This window comes from Melospiza melodia, chromosome 11, assembly GCF_035770615.1.
Source record: "Melospiza melodia melodia isolate bMelMel2 chromosome 11, bMelMel2.pri, whole genome shotgun sequence".
Lineage (NCBI taxonomy): Eukaryota > Metazoa > Chordata > Aves > Passeriformes > Passerellidae > Melospiza > Melospiza melodia.
In genome coordinates this window covers 13,258,692-13,279,072 of record NC_086204.1, presented here as the reverse complement: position 1 = coordinate 13,279,072, position 20,381 = coordinate 13,258,692, and the positions used below count along the sequence as shown (strand labels likewise).

Here is a 20,381-nt window from a genome sequence, read left to right as displayed (position 1 = left end):
GTGTTTTTTCCTGAGTACTGTCAAGAAAAAATTTCATTTAAAACAGTCTATCATATGAAAGTTTTTTTTTAAAAAAACCAACCTTTAGCATCTACCCAGCATTTTTATCTGTTCAGAAATTACAGTAAATCACAGCCTTTACCTCACCTACTAATTTAGCTAGGATATGTCCAGAACAAAGGGCCACAATAAATGCCAAAGTGAGGGCTACACCCACTTGTAAATGACACAGCCCCAGGTCTCTTAGTTAGCAGGTTAAAAATTTACTAGATTTTAACTGACATACAAGACAAGTAGGTCCCTTCAATGACAACTGATTTATCAGAGGAAAAGTCTTTAGCAAGTACTCCTTAGCCCACTGTGGACTTTTCTAAAGTATCTGTTTCCATCTGTTTATCTTAGCCCCAAAAAAGAATTTATCTGGATAGATATGGGCATGAAGAAAGCACAATAACATAGCATCAAAAGGATTTATAATCTCAGAATTTGCTGCTTCCAGTCCTCTACCTTGTTGTCAATTGCAAAGAGGTGGTGATAAATGTGACATCAAAATGCAGTCTCATGCTTTGGTTTCTAAACAACAACAAAAAAGGTAAGGTCACTATTTCTTAAAAATTTCATTTCTTAAGAAATGTGTCTATCAAAATCTGTCTTTACATTGTATTTTCATCCTGCTCTTCATTCTGCTTTTCTTATTTACTAAAAAAAACCTCCTAGTTTATACATCTATAGTTATGATGTGGATCTGTAGTATGAGTTGTTGTGCTTTCAGATGTGGGAGAAAAGGAGAGAGAGCTATTCGTGTGAATGCACTATAACTTCAATGCATTTGTGCCAGCTCACAATAGATGAGTACCCATTTCAAAGGTAGAGCTACACAAATCTTAAAATATATGTGTGCCTGTGAGTGCAGCTATTCTTGAGAGACAAGGGGAAAATGGTGACAGAGGATAGAAAGAGAAGATGGAGAAGAAAGAAGATGGTGTTTTTGAAATGTAGGTGGATTTAATCTAATTGTTCTAAACCTGCTTCTGTGACATTAAATAGTATTAGAGGGTGACTTTGAATACAGAAAAATACAGTGACCAAATCACTGTGCTGATTTGGTCATCAGCAAAGCAGCAATGCATAGCAATAATTCCAATTTACATAAATACACAGATTCTGTGGTTTGGCCTTAATTTAAATCAGACTTTTTCACTGTCAAAACTAGAATAATTTATTTTAATATGTGAGTCTAGTTAGCCAGTTCTTGTTGTTTAAACATTCTGTGTGATCAGGAAAGGCATCAAAAAGCACTGTGAGGAGAGCCATCACCAAGTAACAAATATATTTATGTATAAAAAAATGTATATAAACAAATACTACTTCTGCTTTGCTCTGTGCATATTCTTCAGACCTCAGAGCTATATCCAGCAATGGACTGCATTAAACACCCCCCACACTGAGTTTCCTGCTGTCTCATGTGATGATTCCATTATCAGAAGTCACATTCTCATGAAGATTTTTTCTGACCTAACTTCTCAGTCCCTAACCTCTGTAAATTACAATTCCTGCTCAGCTTTTCTCACTCTCAAAATTGGTTATTTCACCTTTGAAATACTCCAACACCTTAACCTTCTCTTTAAGTTGCTGAAAAAAGGTAATTTTAATCTTCTCCTTCTTGCCTCTCTAAATTATATCCTCAGATTGAAATAAAAGGACAATCTCAATTTTCTCTGTTGTATTTTGCCCCTCTCCTCCCCAGTCCCCAACCTATCTATAGATGCCTGCACAGACAGTTTTTCTTTTGCATGGAGACATTTCCCTTGACCTTTACCTTTCTGTCACACCCTGCTTTAATAGTGATATGCAGAACATTCATTTCAGATTTAAGTCTCAGAGAAGAAAATTAACCACAGTGATTTTTGCCTGCTTGTGGTAAATGATAGCCTTGGACATATTATAGCCTTGGACATTCATTGTTTTGGTAGAGATATTTGTCTGTTTTAGGAAAACAAGCAGATTAATTAAGAACTAGTTGAGAAATTACCAAGTTTCTCCCACACTTTCACTATAGCAGTTGATGTCATTTCATTTAAATCATACACATAGCATAAAATATGGGTTTCTTCCTTTTATGTGTAAAGTTACAAATCAAATTAAAGTGGTCCTGTGCAGATTACCTAGGAACGTAGAATCTCAGTTGCACTGTCAATCAACTCTCCATGCAGAAATATTGATGCTTACACCAGGCACCCAACCACACTGTGTGAAAGGACACAAGGAAGGGAAAGGACAATCAAAGCTGATCAACGTGGAATGAATTCTAGGGCACTTGTTGAACTCTGAAATCTACCCAATTTTTATGGTGAAGCTTGCACATGGAATTGGTGTAATGACATTTTCCAGAAACTTCTAAAAAATATTGGCATGAAATTAGTTTAATCTCAGGATACCTATCTCAGTAAGTTCCTGGGAGATGTATTAAGCAGATGCAGGGTTATCTAGTGAAGAATTTTATTGCCTATGGTTTTAAAAATATCACTTACTATAAAAATTACAGCACATCCAACCTTCAGCACATCCAACCTGTGAATCATGAAATGATTCACAGAGAATGCTGAAATCAAATTCTGGCAACTTCAGTCCAACAAATGGCCATTGATTCCCATAGCCTTTTTTTTCCTGAGGAAAGGATATATAAAGTTGTCTTGGTATTTGTGTGCTTCTGTTGGCTAAATATCATGGTAAATTCCTCTCAGAAATCCATGACCTAGACAAACACAAATGTTTTCCAGATTTTTCAGCAGTGCTATAGTGCTATTTTTTTTTTCCAGTTTGCATCAGAAAAAAATATTTTTAAAAAATTCCTGGTGGGACTGTGTCAGAAGTGACAGAACATAGACATGTTCTGCAGAGCAAAAGGCAGAGGGCAAACAGCAGCCCTGTGATTGCCTGGCTCTGTCTGTGTCACCTTCAGCCTGGGACTTGCACAAATCAGTCACAACCAGCTCTCTAACTGATAGCAAGGTTTGTGTGCACACAGAGCAGCAGGAGCCTGGATGAGCTCACTAATTTGAGCACTTGGAAGCAGGAAAGAAAAGGCATAATATAGTCTTGCCATGAAAGTCTGAAGGTGAAAGGGATCAGGGGAGGAGAGGAAGGCTGGGTGTTGAGGGGAGTCTGGACTGACTCAGAGTGGCAGCAGTAACAGCCTGTTCCACTGTGGGCTGCCAGTGCACACAACTTCCAGCAGTGCTACAGAGCTGGGCTCAGCAGTGGGGATCATAGTTCAGCACCTTTCCAGCTGCTTCCAGGTGGTGTTTTTGTAACAAAACAGAGTAACTTTATGAAAGCACTTGAATCAGAGTAAACTGGTACTCACTGAACATGATCAGGACTTAAGAGAGATGCTTCTATTTGTTTAAAGACACTTAAAGTTCTGAAATTCCAGTGGGATTTCACAATCTGCAATGGAAATACAGTGGTAGATTATCCAGTATTATGCATTTCCATACATGCCAAAGGGCAATGTGACTCCTAGCAAAGGTGTGGCTATAGGGTGTTTCCTACCTATAGTTTTCTACATGTAGCACCAAACCTTCCCTTATTATAATTTTAGAAAGTATTCCTCTGCTTATTGTAAAGCCAACACATTTTTCCTATTCCTTTCGACTCCTGCACACCTTATAGTACCTTTGTCCATACTGATTACTAAGGAGGTTCCAAGAGCCAGGTTTCCTGGAGGCTGATGGAGGCAGTGAGGATGAAGGGGAAGCTGCCAGTGAGCAGCACTTACCTATTAGCCATTAGCTAGGGAGACTCCCACTCCAACTGCTGCCTGAGAGAGATTTCAATGAAAAGATTACCCACATTTGATAAGGAATATTCCCAGCTTGGGAAGGACTCATGCTTAGTAGATGGTAATAATATTATTCTAATATTTAAAGCGTGTCAAGCAGTGCAAACAGGTTAAAATATTTCATTATGGATTCATTGAGGTATAAATTAACTCAGTGGTGCTAGGCTGATAGCTTAATTCTCAAATTCATATGTAATTTTCTACTTTGGATGAGCCAGGCATTGATTGAAATAGCCAACGTAGACCTGTAAACAAATAAAATTAGGGAAGAGGAGGTGAATTTTTGCCAGGTTTACTCTATAACACAGTATTTACTTCCAGTCTACAATCTAGTCCCTGAAATGAGCACACCAAAATAATTTTCAGGCAATTAACACATATGAGACAGACTTTGGAGAGATCATTGACACAGCCAACTCTTGACAGGCCTGCCAATGAATGCTCTTATGAAAAAAACCACATAGAAGCTACTGGAAGTTCTTTCTCAAAATGTCTGCTGGGGTCCCGACATGAAGTGATGGGTGACTTGTCACACACTATTCCTACAAAGCAACCATTTCTAGCAATCACATAGTCTATATAAATATGCAAATAAACTTGTATGAAACAGAACTTTTTGCTGGTATTTTTACTTGTACTTTTCTGGCAACTGGCACATAAAGCTACAGAAAAGCATGGCTCCCTCTGTAATATACATACATAAATGGAATTACCATTCAGTGAATAATCCATTCCCATTTCATAATCTGATTTTAAGGCAGGGAGATCACAATATCTTAATATTTAACAATGAAATCTGGTCTGTCTAAATCTTGTTACAGAAAGTTGGAATATTTTTTACATGTCCATTTACGTATAGCTTCATTGGTGCAATTCTATTTTAAATGTGCAAAACTGCCTTAACTATACAGTTATTCCATACAACCAGTGAATCTGAGAAATAACTCAAGATAGCAGCATTTTCCACCCTGAACAAAATTCTGTGCAACTCTGGCTGCAAATTGCAGAAAAGGAATAAACACAAGTTGTGCTTTTTTGGGAGGCCTGAAAATATTGCCTTGAGAACAAAAAAGGCCAAATTTGCAGGATCCTGAATCCCTGTCAGAAAAATTACACAAGACTTAAGTAGGTTACAGACATCTTTGTTACTGTGGTTGCACCCATAATACCTGACCCACTCCCAGTTATAGAACAGGATCAACCAACATCAGGACAAAGGCTCAGAGATCCTTGCACTTTAACAGCTGTACCTGGAGGTAGACAAGTGGCCCTTGAGCCCAGCTCTAAAGTTTCTGCTGATGACTACAATGGAATTTGGGTGTGAATCCATTCACCTTCAATTCCTCTATCTAGAATGTGATAAGACCAAGCCAACAATTCAAGCTATAGTTGTGCTTATACTTAAATGCCTTCTTTTCCTGTTGGCCACATTTCCTTTTTTAAAAGGCCATCCTGTGGGAATAAGGAGCTCAAAAGCAAAATAAAATAAAAAACCTTTTCCATTTCATACTGAGATGTTTAAAACACTCATCTTCCTTCACATTACCAAACATTTTCCAGCTCACAGATATTTCAAAGATGTATTTGAGGTCTGGGCACAAACAGTGCTTTGTTTCTGTATTTATGGTAAGATCTTTGTATGTAAAGATTATAGATGCTTTCCATTTTCAAACAGATGACTTTACAACTTGCTTCACTCAGAAGAAAGTTTCCATTAATCTGGAAGCAGCCAATGTTGGCAGTGCTAGCTGAGCAAACAGCAAACTGAAAAATACAGCAGATGTTACATGAGAGAGAATAAAGTAGGAAAATCAACAAACATTTGTCTCCAAGCCTGGGCTTGTCCATCAGTTAGTTTCACTGTGATGGCCTCCCAGAAGCAAGTACTTGAAGGCAAGTAAACTGGAATGCCAAGTATTTGCAACTTGCTCTAGGTTGCAAGAGATGTGAATCAGTGCTGTTGAAATCATTATAACATGATGCTAAACTTGGGGTATTGGAGAAAACTACCATGGGGATTATCAGATACAGGAAAAACAATTGCCCAAGATAAAAAAACATCACAAGGCAGCTAGTGGAAAAAATCTGAGCATGGGTATTGCTCTTCCTAGTGGGATCACAGAAATGTTTATGCAAACAACTTTCACTACTTTACGTATGAGCTTAAGATATAGATAAAATAAGTCCTTACATTAAGAGTTAGGGGAAAGAAGAGCAAATATTTTTCTCTGCTAGTAACCTTGACTGCAACCAAGGTGAAAGATTGTTAAGAGACAAAGCCTACCATGACTTTTTATATACAGCAGAGAGGATGAGGTAAAGGCACAGGAATCAAATAGTAAAAGGAATCCTATGAAATCTTTTGGACATCAAGAGACCTTTAAATGCAATGGTAGAAACAAAACATTGTCACAGAAATGGCTTTTACCCTAGCTGACCCATCTCCTCATTTTCCCACAGCATACTGATGGGCCTAGGCATGATTCTTAATTGTTTCATGACATTCTTTTTCATGTTTCACTGAAAACTGAGAAAAGGCAAAACCCTGTCTTTGCAAATGCAGCTTTTGAACTGGCAGCAGCATGACTCATCATGAAAAATGAAAAGCCATGCTAAACACTGCAGCCATTAGAGAAAGGCTCTGAAAAGGGGATTCTCCTGTGAGGCTCAGCCCAGTCTTTATACTAAGAAGCTTGGGACTTAGTACAGTTATAACTCCTCTGACTTCAAAGGTACCCAAAGAATTAATTTGGCCCTGTTTGTTTTGGTTATGGCTGACTAGGCAGAAACAAAACCCAAAAGGTTCAGGAAATGCCAAGGTAATCTTATTTCCTTTCTCCCTCATACAGCGAGGATAGAGCTCCCAGCTGACTACATAATACCCAGGATGATGTGTGTCTTGACTGTCATTTGTCAATGCTGCTGCTGCTAAAAATCAAAGATTTATGTTCTCAAAAGAGCTTTTTGGCAGAAACTCTCAATTGCACTGCAGGGTAATTCAATATACTGAAGCACATCAATGCAGTTTGCTTTGTGTATTTGCCCCCTGCCCAAACAGTCCTCTATAGACTTAATACTTGGCTGTCAGGCAACAAGCATGAACTTGAATCTGTCCAGACAGATTTTGTAATTATATGTTTTGAACAACAAATGCTTCATTTCTAGGCGCTCTTTACCTCTCAGCTCTGCATCGAAGACATTACCATGCCCTGGGATTGCTCAACTGAGTCCAAAAAGAGTCAGCAAATTCCTTACAACAAGATGAGACTTTTTTCTAATTAATCCTCATATTTTAAGGCACTGTCTTGCATAGTGAAACGAAACTAAACTCTATCAACATGCTACTCTATTTAAGAATTAGAACTCAGAGATGCTTAAACTAGTAATGGATGACTGCTGTTGTGGTATTTACATTGAGATCCATGCAAAACCAAGCATGGAGATGGAGAGAATCCATTCACTAAGTGGCATTTTTGCTTGACGTTCAAGAACATTTTTTTTCAAGATAAACACTTTCTTTTCAAGATGTTCACAAAGTACACAGAAATTGCCTTCTTGAAGTAAGAATTGCATAATGAAGAGATCAATTTCCATTTACTCAGATCTTTTCAGGGGCTTCCAAGGCTCAATCCAGGTTATTACTCCCAGCATAACTTCAGAACAATTCTCAAAATAAAAGACAATGACAATGCTCCTTACAAAGTCAATGCTAGGGGAATAAAGATTGTGTTTATATGTGTCTCTACAAAGACACTCACAAGGAACATTGTTTTAGAAAACTACCCCCAGGAGTCTATGAATGAGCCAAAAACTACCTTAAGCATGCCACTGAAAATTACTTCTAGCTTTCCAGGCAATTTTGAGCACTGCAAGAGTAATGTTCCTTTGGTTAATTACCTCAGCGCAGATGAGGCGCTAAACCCTTTGGCTGGCCCCTCCAACAGCCCAAGTTTGCCACGTCCCAGCAGATGCTACAAAGAAATTACATTGCACAGCCAGAACCTTCTTTAATAAATTTGATCTCTACAAATAATTAAACTACTCCCCCCGCCCCAAACCCCAAGAGCAAACTTTATGCTGTACCTCAGAGGACTAAAGCTCTTTGAAACATCATGCTGCTTGACAGTCCCCAAAGCTGCTCACAAACAGACCTGATTCTGTGTATTGCTGACAGAAAATTGAAGGTTTCACGTGAGTTTAAGGGGACTTTGACTAGATGGAAACTGGTGAACAGACACAGAGGATCAGGCTCAATAAATTGAGGTTTCATAATTTTCAGGTTCCATATATTTAAGTCCCAGACCCATTCAGTTGTTAATAACAATTTCTCTATGCTGCAGGCTGGAAGGATCACAATCAGTCCTTATGAAGTGTGTGCTAGAACCCACATGGCTCACAGAGTAATGGTGCAAAGCACCTGCAGACACTTCCTTGGCAACATTAGCTCAATCCAGTATAGAAAGCAAAGGGAGCTGCTGGTACCCTCAGAAAGAACCATTATCACATCACTCTTACATTAGACACCATCTCAAGCAGTGTCCTGCTCTCGATGAGTTTCATGTGGTCTGATGATTGTGTCACTCTGTTGTTTCCACACAGCTACTGTGTCACCCCATATTTACCTGTCAGAACACAACACAGCCCTCTTTCACAGGCAGTGAAGATGCCAGGGTCTGACAGAACATGTCTAGGATCTCCCCACCCACCACAGACAGCCAAGCCCTACAAGCCCCAGCAGGTCCATCCTGGGAGGAGCGCCAGTTTCTGCATTTCCTTTTCTCAAAGTGCTTCCTCTGCTGCAGCTGAACAAGTAATACTGGATGTGCTCCATTGGTTAACCTGTCCATGCTGTTACTTCTCCTGCAAACAGTGGTTGATATAAGTTTAGTCTACTACTGTTTTCACTGATGCCCCACCAGCTCCTGCTCTATGTGTCTCCTGTAACTCAGTTTCTTTGTCAGAATGAGGTATCAGCTGAGCAAGCCCTGCCTCATTCCCAGTGTGGGAGCTGAACTGCTGATCAAAGAGCTTTCAAGCTTTGTTATTATATACCTGATGAAGGCCAGACAAAAGGCCAAACTATAGATCATGAAACTGCTTCTTCAGCAACTTACTTTCTCATGTATCAGTTGACTTTTTCCTAGTGTTCATCATGATCTCTGAACCTCATTATATCTTCCCTGGTTTTTGTGTTGTTGAGGTTCCAATTACAATTAAATATCTTCCAGAAGTTCAAACATGATCTATCTGAATGTGTCCAGAGGTGTAAAGGTACATCTGTAAGTTAGTAATTGACATGAAATAGTACCACAAATAAAATGAAACCAAATCAAAAGCGAGTAGTGGGCTTCCTGTATGCTTTCATAATTTTTTCTTTTTCTGGTCTAAAATACACTTTCTGAGGTTAATCCTCCCCTCATCTTGCTCAATGTTAGTACTACACCCCAGAGAAGTGTCCTACTACCTATGGCCATTCACTAGAAACATCAGTTTACTCTCATATTTTGTGTGTTTGGGACCATGACACACTATCCTACGGTCTACCCTTCCCATTAAATTTTGTAACCTCTCAGGCAGTGAAATGTTCTGTATCTACCCCAAACTGGAAGGTATTGTTAGGAATAAACACCATAAACACCCTAAGTTAGGTTATTGCCATGAATAAATACAGCTGAGTTAGAAAAGGAGTTATCTAGTTAGAGCTAAAGTTAAGGGAGTAGGAGGCTAAGTAATTCCAGCTAGTTTTACATCAGCTTTGGTCACAGCAAACATTGAATCATGGTTTTTAAAGTACATTTAATGTTTTCTAACAGCACATTTTGCCTGGTATTGATAAGGTCTCTAACATTATCAGAAAAGTTAGCACATACAAGGCATCACAGATTCAAAGCCAAGACTTCTGTGAAGACCCCTTTCTTAGTTTATAAGCTCACACTGGCACCACTGCCCAAATGTTTGTAAAGCCCCCAGTATGACTGGACCAGAGTATGCAATACTGGTGATAAAAGACTGCACAGACTGCACTCTGTCAGTGGCCAAATCTCTGATTGAAGGAGCAGTAATTTATAGAGATACACATAAGAAGAATATTTACAGATTTTACATTCCTAGATACACATTTTAGTAATATGCAGGCCTCATCACCCAACCCAGCGCTGTCATCTGTTAATGCATGACATCAGTCTGCTTGCTCATTTAGAAAGGGCAGCAGATGAGATCATAGAGTCATTAGGGTTGGAAAATACCTCTAAGATCAGCTGAACTATAGCCCTCTGTGAAGATAGCCAGCCTGCTACACTCAGTGTCAGCATGCAATGAACTGAGAAGTCAGCCAAGCCATACACAGAGACCTTTTTTGAGAGGGACTAAATCACATGACAGGACCTCCCCCTGGCAAATGGACAGGGCCAGGCTGCTTTTAGCAAGAGCAGCTACTCCTGAAAAAGGATGGTGCTGGCATAAAATGATTAGCATAGGAGACTGTTGAAGGGCAAAGCACATTTGCTAATGATGACTGTAGCGCATTAGCCTGCTGCTGGGTCCATGCCATCTGAAATAATTTGTTAAAAGGTAGAGTTCTGGAGACCAATAAGGCACAGAAGCCTATTGCAACTGAAACAAATTAGAACAGACATCCTTTGAAACAGAGGCAGCTTATACTTCATAGTGAGCCCTCACTTATGAGTTCCAGGGTTTTCAACAAAAATCAAGCTGATGCTTCCATTCTCTGGTCTGGGCTGGTCTGAATTTTGGTAGCACAGTTTAGGCAGTATTCCATTATTACTATGGCTGGTTGCAATTGTTATTTTGCATGGAAATCTATAAATTAAAAGCCTGTTTAAAGTGATTTTTTTTTTCCAGCATTTCTTTTACCAAATGATCAGCCATCATTTTAGGTACACTCCAAATTCAAACATCATCTAAATGGCTGTGCAAGGAACAGTCCATATTCAACAATGGCACACTTCTCTGTGAGCTAGGAAAGTACCATCCTGCCCATCTGGCAGATGGGAAGCAGGAAATACACACAGAAGCAGGGCTGATTTTCCTGACTTACACAGATTCATTCACAATTCTCCTTGCCTCATGAAAAGACAGCTTCTTTATACTCACATTTCTTGATTCATGACACCAAAAAGAATGGCAAATTCAGTCCCGATTTGAAAATCACTGGTTCTGGGTTATAAAAGGTTACTGATTAAAATGTACAAAGTTCCAAAAGGAAGGCTGCAAGCAAGTGGATCCAGCAGCAACTGCCACGTGTCTTGTAAATACATTCTGTAACTGGCACAGCAGGACCGTAGATGATATTATAATACTGACAGCCAAAATAACCATCTACCCAGGACAAACAGCAAATTCTGAACTGTTAAAATTTTTAAGAATTGCTTCAGGAAATGTGAAAAGTCAAAAGGACATTGAAAAATATCAATAAGAAATCTTTTTAAGTTGCCCTTGATTAAGCCACTTTTGTATCATCTAACTAGTCACTTTTCTGAGCATGCTAAGAATGTTCTTGGGTTTTGTGATAGGTTTCATCACTTTTGTCACTGCCCTGGAATTATTGCCCCTCTTAAAAATCTCTTCTACCATGTAATAATTTCACCTTTCAACATCCAATCACTGAATTTTCTTATCATTTTGCCTTTTACTGTCAAATTTCCATCAGTAAGAAACCGTGTTTTCTTGAAGAGCCAATTAACTTTCTATTTAATGAGTTATACTAGTTTTGTGGAACAAACTTTCTATTAAATTCTTCTATTATTCTTCTCATAACATTCCAGTCAGATTTCAGCATCCCTCCTGAAATATTTCCAGCAAAAGTGAACAGTCAATTCCCCACAACTGTTGCACTCATCCCTAACTCAGAGGAACTCTCAAACTCTTTAGAACATTAGCCATTCTAGCCATAGCAAACCTAGATAGGTTTGCTATCAGAGTTAATATTCATCTGATGATTCAGAATGACTCCCAAACTCTCCTCAGAATCTTGAGGTGTCAGGGCATGCCTGAATCTGAGGAATTTCATCCTTCCTAAACACACAGCCCTGCTTTTGATAGTATTCTTACGCGTGTGAGCCATAACAAAAATACATAAGATTCACTTTCTTACAGCTACAAAACATATATAGAACAGTTTGTTATTTCTGTATTGCAGAGGGCCACAGCAAAGGTCCATTTACCATGTTCAGACATTATTGTCAGTGAAAAAATATGAAACACTGCTAAGGAAGAGCCTTCATGATGGCAGAAGTGCAAAGGAAAATAGAAATCTTCAGCTAGTCCTACAAAAGGCTTTGTTACTGATACAAGCCTTGTGAACCAGGGTTCCAAACAAAGAAGCCCAAAAGCCTTTTTTTGCAAATCTAACGCTTGTCATTAAACAGATTGGAGGCAGAAGACATCAGAGACCTTCTGTACAGTTCTGAAGTGCTGAAAAAAAAAAAGTAGGCATGCTACTAATTTAGCCTATCATTCCAGAATGCCTGACAGATCTGAAACTTTATTAATCATCCCACATACACATGGAAAGAGAGAGCATCTTGTCCATAAATTATTATAAACCTTTTTATTGCTCAGGAGGATCCAATTATTTTGAATTATTGAGTTGCAAAATAATTAAATAATCAAAGTTGTACAAACCAAAGCATTAAACTAATTCCTATCCTGCCTTTGTCTCTGAAACTGAGAGTATCTAGATAATAAACTGAAAATTAGAGAGATTAGACGTTTTTCTCAGCAGCTAGGAGTGTTCCTGCAAATCAGGCAAAAGTTTGTTGGCTAACAAATCAAATGTTCAGGAGAAATAAGGAAATTAAAGTCAAAACTAGATTTAGAAAATACAACTAAAATTATAATGTAGGAAAATAAATTGTAGGATCTAATTATTTTAGAATTTGTTGACAGGATGAAAATAGCTTTAAAAAGGGGGTTAAATGGAACAGATAAAGAATTCCAAGATACTGTTTCAGCACAGGAGGGTTTGTGTCAGCATCTAGCCCTTTTATATAAAATGTTTTTGACAAGCTCTACTACAGGTAGCTTTTACCTCCAAGAACAGAAAATCACAAATGAATAAGTACAGTCCAGAAAAAGTTAATTAGAGAATTTAAATTAATTTTCTGCAAGTGAAACAAGAAGAATCAACAGTCAGGATGTTTTTCTGATTGAAATGTCCATGTAACCAGGACAGAATCCCACTTTTTTGAGTCATGCTCATGATCCTTCAAAGTCTGACCTATACATCACTTCTTGCATTAATCATGTAGTTTTCACAACTGGCATTTAAATTTCACTAACTCAAAGACGGTTCTATACTACAAGCATTACATACAACAAAACCAAAAGGACCAGTATGCAAAAAAAACATTTTCAGAACATCTTATGAGCACTTAGAGCTGCTCTGTGGATTTCATAACTGCTTGTTAGGGACAATTAAATGGGGAGATTCAAGCTGTGGTCAGATTTCTGCAGCCTATCAGTGCAGATGGTGCATGCTGGGAGCTGTCCCCTGGACCTTCTTCATCAAATACTGACAGAGGTAGGCAGATTTGCTCAGGGTTTATGGGATTAATACAGGATAGGAGAAAGACTGAGGATTAGGATAATGTCTAGCTGAAGCAGGAGGAGGTGGAAGGGGTTGAGGCTCTCACAAGGTTTTTTGGAAAGCAGGCACTGTCAGAGGTATTGCAGGACCAGCCAGGATCTGAGGTATTGCAGTCAGTTCTGCTGAAGATATCATAAGAGTAAGGCAAATAAGAAAAAAGGTTGCAGTCAAAGGAATAAGGATTTGGAGGAAGAGTTAATTTGAAGCCCCTAATGGGAGCCACCAAAGAGATCCATTCCACTACCAACATTGCCAATTCTAATTGCTAATTTGCATATGGCAGCACACAGCTGTGGTGTGAGATCAGCTCTGGAAAACCCCATTAGGGCCAGTACAGGACACTCACACTGCTCTGAAATGGGGATTAAATTTCTAATTCAAACCCCACGAACAAGTTTCTTAATGTCTTGTAGCTGCATCAGCTGTATGTCTGACAGTACAACTAGATCCATTTGGCAGCAGGCTATTATAATAGTGAAATGAGAAATTACCTGACAAGCCCCTTTTCCAGATTAACACAATGCATCAAACCCTTTTCAAATAGTCATTTCACCTCCAGGCTACACACAATGGCATTTCCAAATTTTCAAAGATTTTGTTGAAATAGGTTATTAAAATAGTATTGAACTCCAGCCTTTGCAGGCCATCAGTCTCCAAGTGATTTGGACTGTAAAGACCATAATAGATCTCCAAATCAACTACAGGTCCTACTTGCAAGGCTGCAGAGACATTTGCAAAGACAGTCTTCAGAAATTATATCTAATGAAGCAGTGCCATCACATGCAGATTAGCTTGGCTCTCCTTAAGTCACTGGGTAAGGAGCCCATTCACATCTCAAGAAGATATGACTAGAAAATAACTTTATAGTCCCCAAAATATTCTTTCATGCAACCAGATTCTTCTTTGCATTCATGAATGGTAATAAGACCTTTGATCTGATGAAAGTGTTTCAAAGGCCTGTTCACCTCCAGGGGGGAAGAAAAGGGAATAATGAAAGCTTCCACACATTGTGTTACATAGTCTGTAAAGGTAAATCTACATTTAACAGCTTATTTTATCTAACAGTTTAGCACTTTCCCTTTCTTCCCACTTGTCCCTCCTCTTCCACTGCTCTTTCCTGCTCCTTTGCATTTTCCAGGAGCCACAGTTTCACCTTCTATCCTCTCTTTACCACATTTTGGCACTCATCAGGCTTCCCTGGGCAATGATCTGACTCATCAGCGTAGCAATAACCACTTTTTAGCTTGGTTAGATCTCAGCCAGCTTAGTGAGCAGATTCAGTGAGCAGACAGCCACGGTACCTGTGGGAATATGGTACATAGAGACAGAAGCAGGATGTCTTCCTTCAGCTCCACAGAGCCAGTATATCAGTTCAAACTTCTTACAAAATTTCACCAGGAGCAAATACCAAGCAAAGAGCAGAATATCACTAAGAGGATCTGCTACAGATTCAGACAAAAATAAGGACAATAATACCTTTCTGAGTAGAAAATGTAGCTATGAAACAGGTCTGAAGTCCTGACAATCAAAACAAAACTTCCACAAAAAATAAGGAAACTGTACAACACATTTTTTGCTCCTAGTTAATAATCCTCACTCTAAGGTAAAGGGTTAAGTAAATGTACAGTGCTGTGTGAAGCAGCAGTGAAATATTTGGATCTGTTGGAAAAGGAGAGCTGGTGACATAGTGTCACAGGCATCCGGATGACTCCTCGGGCTCAGCTGCTCGCGCTGCCCCGCCTGGCACCCGGCACAGCCGGCGGCAGCTGCCAGAGCCCCGTGTTATTGAGGTGACCTCCCTGGCACCAGCAACGAGCAGGGGACAGCTGACATTAACAGTCTGGGGGACTGACAAGCTGAGAGTTTTTCCTCAGCCACTGCTTCCAAATAACAAACTCCTCAGCAAAAAACAACAGACCTTCACTGAAGAAACTAGGCCTGGATTTGCAACACTCATCATCTGACATAAACAATCTTATCACCTCTGCTAACAATAAAGTTTTGCATAATCTTATCATGTTTTTTTTTCCATTAATACTTGGAAAGGCTTACGCAAAACAAATTGTATGTGGGATATTTTTTGCCCACCCACAGCGGAGGACACTTAATATCTGGAATCACAGGAAGGATTGCCAGAGTCTGAAGTCATCGTGTTTTCACAGCAGTTTCAAGCTTTAGATAAATAGCTAAGCATACATGCTTATCATACATGTCAACATGAGGTCTCTTGTGGTCCCTGGACCACTCAGTGAGGTAAGCCTGAGGCCTGCAAGGTGACTGAGTTCATCTCTCTACTGCCAGAAGTCACATTTCCTACATCTTTCTTCTCTTGCTGCTTGTCTCCTGATCAGAATTAGAGTTCTTCTTACTCCCTAATATTACTGTTCCTGTCATCTCCTATTGAGCCTATTCAGCTCACTGACATAGCAGATATTCATGGATTTGGGGATTTAGGTTTGTTTTCAAGTTTTCTTTTTAATTACTTTCCTGACAGATTAGCAAATATAATTGCTTCAGAGATGAATCAGATGAAGGGAAGTGACAGGAAAATGTGGCTGGAAGTGTGGGAGGAGAAAGCATAACTCTTTGCTCTGCTGGGAGCTATCAGATAAGGTTCATCCCATCTTGCAGAAGTCTGAGCTCCAGTGCTACAGGCACAGACTCGTCAGGCAGCTTCTCAAAGGAGCAGCGTGGCAGCTCTGCCCATGCCTCGGGAGAAGGGAGCCAGCTGACGTCACCCACACGGCTGCTCAATGCCTTCACCACCTCCAGTCCTGTCCCTGCCTCTTCTACACCCCACCCTCCCCAGCTCCAGCTGCAGAAAGAGCTTTTCTCATCAGGAATTCCTGCTTCAGCTCATCTTCTAGACCTAATTGTCTGTACTTTTAAGGCTTTCACCAGCAGCACTCGGTACTGTGGCACAAGTACACCTGGCACTGTGTTCACAAAAATATGTCTGTAAAGCCCTAATTTTGCTCTGCCGTCCTACTGAAGTCTCTTACATCCACACATCACAACTGTCCTCATTGTGCTCTCCTCATAAAATAAGAATCAGAAGCATATGAGATGTTTCCTTATTATGGACAGCCCACTTTTTGCAGGATTTGGCCTGGTTATGGGGTGGTTTGTTTTCACTTAATAAAGCATAACCAAACTATGCAATAACTAAAGATGGTTCTTAGAGCCCTGCTAAAAATTCCCCACACAGTTGGCTGGGTAGGATTTAAAACTCTGCCCTATTCTTAGAAGTGCATATCTGCAGCAGTTGGAAAATGCTAGGTTGTGAGCAATGTGTTCCACAACATGTGTAAGGCACCCATCCTGAGTATTTCAGATTCTGTGGGTTTGTTTCAGTTTACATTTATAAAACAAAACAAAAAAACCCTAAAAAACTCCTCAAATGACCACAAAACAAGCACAGACCTATCACTTACCTGGGCACCTGATCACATTCTATTAAGAGTCTCACATTTGGTATCACCTCAGCAATTACACTTAAACTATTCACTGAAGTAGGATTTTCAGATGAGACACAACAGAGTTTTAAAGGGGCTTTGGAAAACCTCGCACATCCAGAGGTTCATAAAATACGCAAGAGTGAGAACAGACAAGTCTGGGAATATGAAAAATGCCACACAAAACATTGTTAACTGATTTATAAATAATCAGTATACTTCAACAAAGTTCACTGTGTAATTTTAGAAAAGAGGGGCAGGATGGTCCATATTTAGCACAATAGCACTTTTAGCTGGGTTTAACTGTGTCTTATCAACATAAGATAGACCCCTACCACAGAAGAGACATCTAAGCCTGTGCTGCATTCTAAAACCTCTCCATAGCATTGAAAGATGCCTGAGCAGCAGATGTACCAAAAAATTTAAAAATCAATGTGTTAAAGAAACCTGATGATAATGACAAATAGCTGGGTTTTTAGTTTGAGTTTAAAGAAGTAATATATTTATAGTTATGAATAGCAACAGGAAGGGAGTTGTACCAACTGAAACATAATAGTCCAAGGCTTTTCCTCCCAGAGATTTAGGGTGTGTATCTACTCAAACAAGTAAATGAGGTAGAATTTAGCTTCATAAAACTGTATAAATCTGAGATATCTGGATATTGTTTTGCTTCAGTGAGAGGACCCAAGAAATTCATTATGTTCAAAGACCTGCCTGGTAGGGCATTACTTCTCCAAAACTGGCCTTCAAAGCAAAATTTAATCCCTCTGAGAGCTGGCACATGTTTTGTTATAAACTTCCTCTAAGATCCTAAAATTTATAAATGTTTTAATAATTTCAAATGTATAATTTGATGGAGAGATGTGAACCTTATTTAGATTTTCAAATTTCTCTTGCTTGTTGGTTTATTTTCCACCTGTAAAATGCAAAAACTGTGGTTCTAGCTGGAGAAGGGTCTGTCTCTCAATCAGTTGAGGCACACCCGATAACAGACTTCTGTGCCAATTGACAGGATGGCTGCAGTAAACATTTCTATTGAGAGACCTTCAATGAAATTTATCTCCTCCCTATTCCTGCTGTCAGAGCCAAGGCTATATGTAGAGAAATTCATAGGGGCAGTACTGTAAGAATATAGAATTCATTTTTGTACTGAGTCCAAAACACCGTTTTTGTGTTTCAAACATATTTACCAAAGGCAGCTCATCACAAAGCAAAATTACCAAACTACTTAAGATAAACAAAATGTGAATTAGTGACCTCAGTAACCACTGTTTCCAGAAAGTGTAGGCTATGCTTTCAGCTGATAACAATCTAATCAATTCCACTCACTTCACTAATCAAGTTCCACTCACTTCTTGAAAAGTGAAAGCTTCTTTCTCCTTACCTTTAATGCAATGTTTCTTCTCAGAGGCAACTGTTTGCTAGCACAATAATCTATATCTCACTGTACCTTAGGCTAGTTATGCGTTTCAAAAGAAATCCCAGTACAATGAGCAAGAGTAGAACCTGAGGCTGATATTGTATGCAGAATATGGCCAGGGAAAACCAGTACAGTTCTGAAGACCATTCCAGGACTTAGACATTGCTCCAGAAATGAACAAAAGGATTTGCATTTTCAGCTGTGAAAGTGCTTCTATGGTCCTTCTAGATTTTGGTTCATGACATTGCATTCTTCTAAATTAGCACTCCCTTTTCTGTAAGACTTCATAATGGAACTCTCTCACCTTGTGCTGCAAATTTGCATTATTATTTCTAGATGAGGTACACAGTGCAAAAGGGAAACAAACAAAGGAATAAGTGATGCCAAAAAAATCCAACCTGTATGACTCGTTATATGATACACAAACATTTTCTGCATCACTTAAGGAATCCATTATACCAAAAGAAAAATAAACTTTTTCTTAAAGTTGCAGAATAGGTAGATTGTTTCCTCTGGATATGTTCCTGGCAGACAGGTTCTGAGAAACCTTGTTCCAAGAATCCTGTGGGCTGAAAACACAGCTGTTCAGATTCACTGCTCTAACCTTTACTCCATGGATACTCCTACTGGTAAGGCAGGCTTACCAGGCAGACAAAATGACAGCTGGTCCATTTCTTCTCCTGCACATAAATCCCATTTAGAATAGGATTAAGATAACTGGAAAACAACCTATTGACTGAACAACGAATCCCCTAACAAGGGGATATATATGATTCAAACAATTTAAAATATTTAAAGTGGCTTTTAAATACTTTCTTAATAATGGTCACCTGAAAACAGAAGCAACATTCTAGAAACCTTCTTCAGGTTACCTCAACTTACTGGTTTAGATTAGAGAAACACAGGTCAAATACTTTTCCAGTCTAACTATATAACATCCACAAGCAGGGTTTTTAAAAACACATAATTTTCAAGCATAAATTTAGGACAATATTTTAGATCATAAAAGTTCTAAGCAATGCAAACCCATTGATTTTAATTTGATCTTGAAATACATATCTAATTCCTCCACCCACAGAATGTAGATCCCATTTATTTCACAGTACAGATTCTGGCCCAAAACAGGCATCCTTAATTCTGATGTAATCCATTGCTGCTTTAAATATTTTTAAACATTCTGAAGTCTACCTACACACTTAATATTTAAGATGAACTTCACAGAGGACAAAGGTAAAGTAAGTTGGTTTTGGGTTTTTTCAGTGTTTGGTAAGGCAGGCTATACTAACTTATGAAAGCTTAAACAGAAAAACTCTATTGGCTTCTGCAGCAACAATATATTTATTTTCATGAGGCGGGTGAATTTATTCTCTTATCCATAAACCAAACTTATTTCAACTCCCTTGTAATTTGTCTCTTGATACACCTCAATGTACTTGCCTTTGAACTTTGCATTTGCTTTAATATTGTAATTTTTTAAATTTCAGATGCTGAACAAACAAAGCATATATTAATATTTTAAAATTAGATTTTAACTCTTCACTGGAGATTAAAAATGGGGTCTTTGCAAGTTTGAACAAAACCTCAGGGTGGATCAGAGTATAAAGAAAACATTAATCAATCCTTAATCCCCAGTGCAGAGGGGGGAAATCTGCTCATGTATACAGAGAAGGGATGACATACTAGAAAGGAGGAAATTGAAATTAAATATTGGTTTCTATTGAATTAAAAGACTGCAATTTCACCATCAAGTATTCAGTTCTGTAGCATCTTATAATTTGCTAATAATGAGCTTGATTTGCCATTCAGCTTCAGGTCACTGTAACAACATGGAAAATAAAACCTGTCACCAAATCCTGCTGAGTTGAGTCATGTCAGTGAATTAGCAGGAAAAACCCAAACATGCTGACTGACTCTTCTGCTGGTGTCCTTACAAAGACTTAAGTTATGTGATACTGAAGGTAACAAAGGGATTCCAGATTCACATTTCACCTTTATGCTGTTTGATTTGCTTAGAATTCTTTCCACAACTGGATTTTACTAAGGCAGTTCCACTTG

General features: G+C 38.8%; 1 protein-coding gene across 2 annotated transcripts in view; it reads right to left on the bottom strand.

Annotated features, from left to right (window-relative positions):
• Positions 1 to 15,043, bottom strand: part of PLPPR5 (phospholipid phosphatase related 5) — a 182,187-nt gene extending 167,144 nt beyond the window's left edge. Inside the window, exon 1 of one of the 2 annotated variants that reach the window (XM_063165636.1) lies at positions 14,928 to 15,043. The gene's annotated coding sequence lies outside the window, so the exon portion shown is untranslated. Of the gene's footprint in view, positions 1 to 14,752; positions 14,897 to 14,927 lie in introns of those variants that run through there. The other variant, XM_063165635.1, reaches the window with a different exon arrangement.
• Positions 15,044 to 20,381: the final 5,338 nt, after the last annotated feature.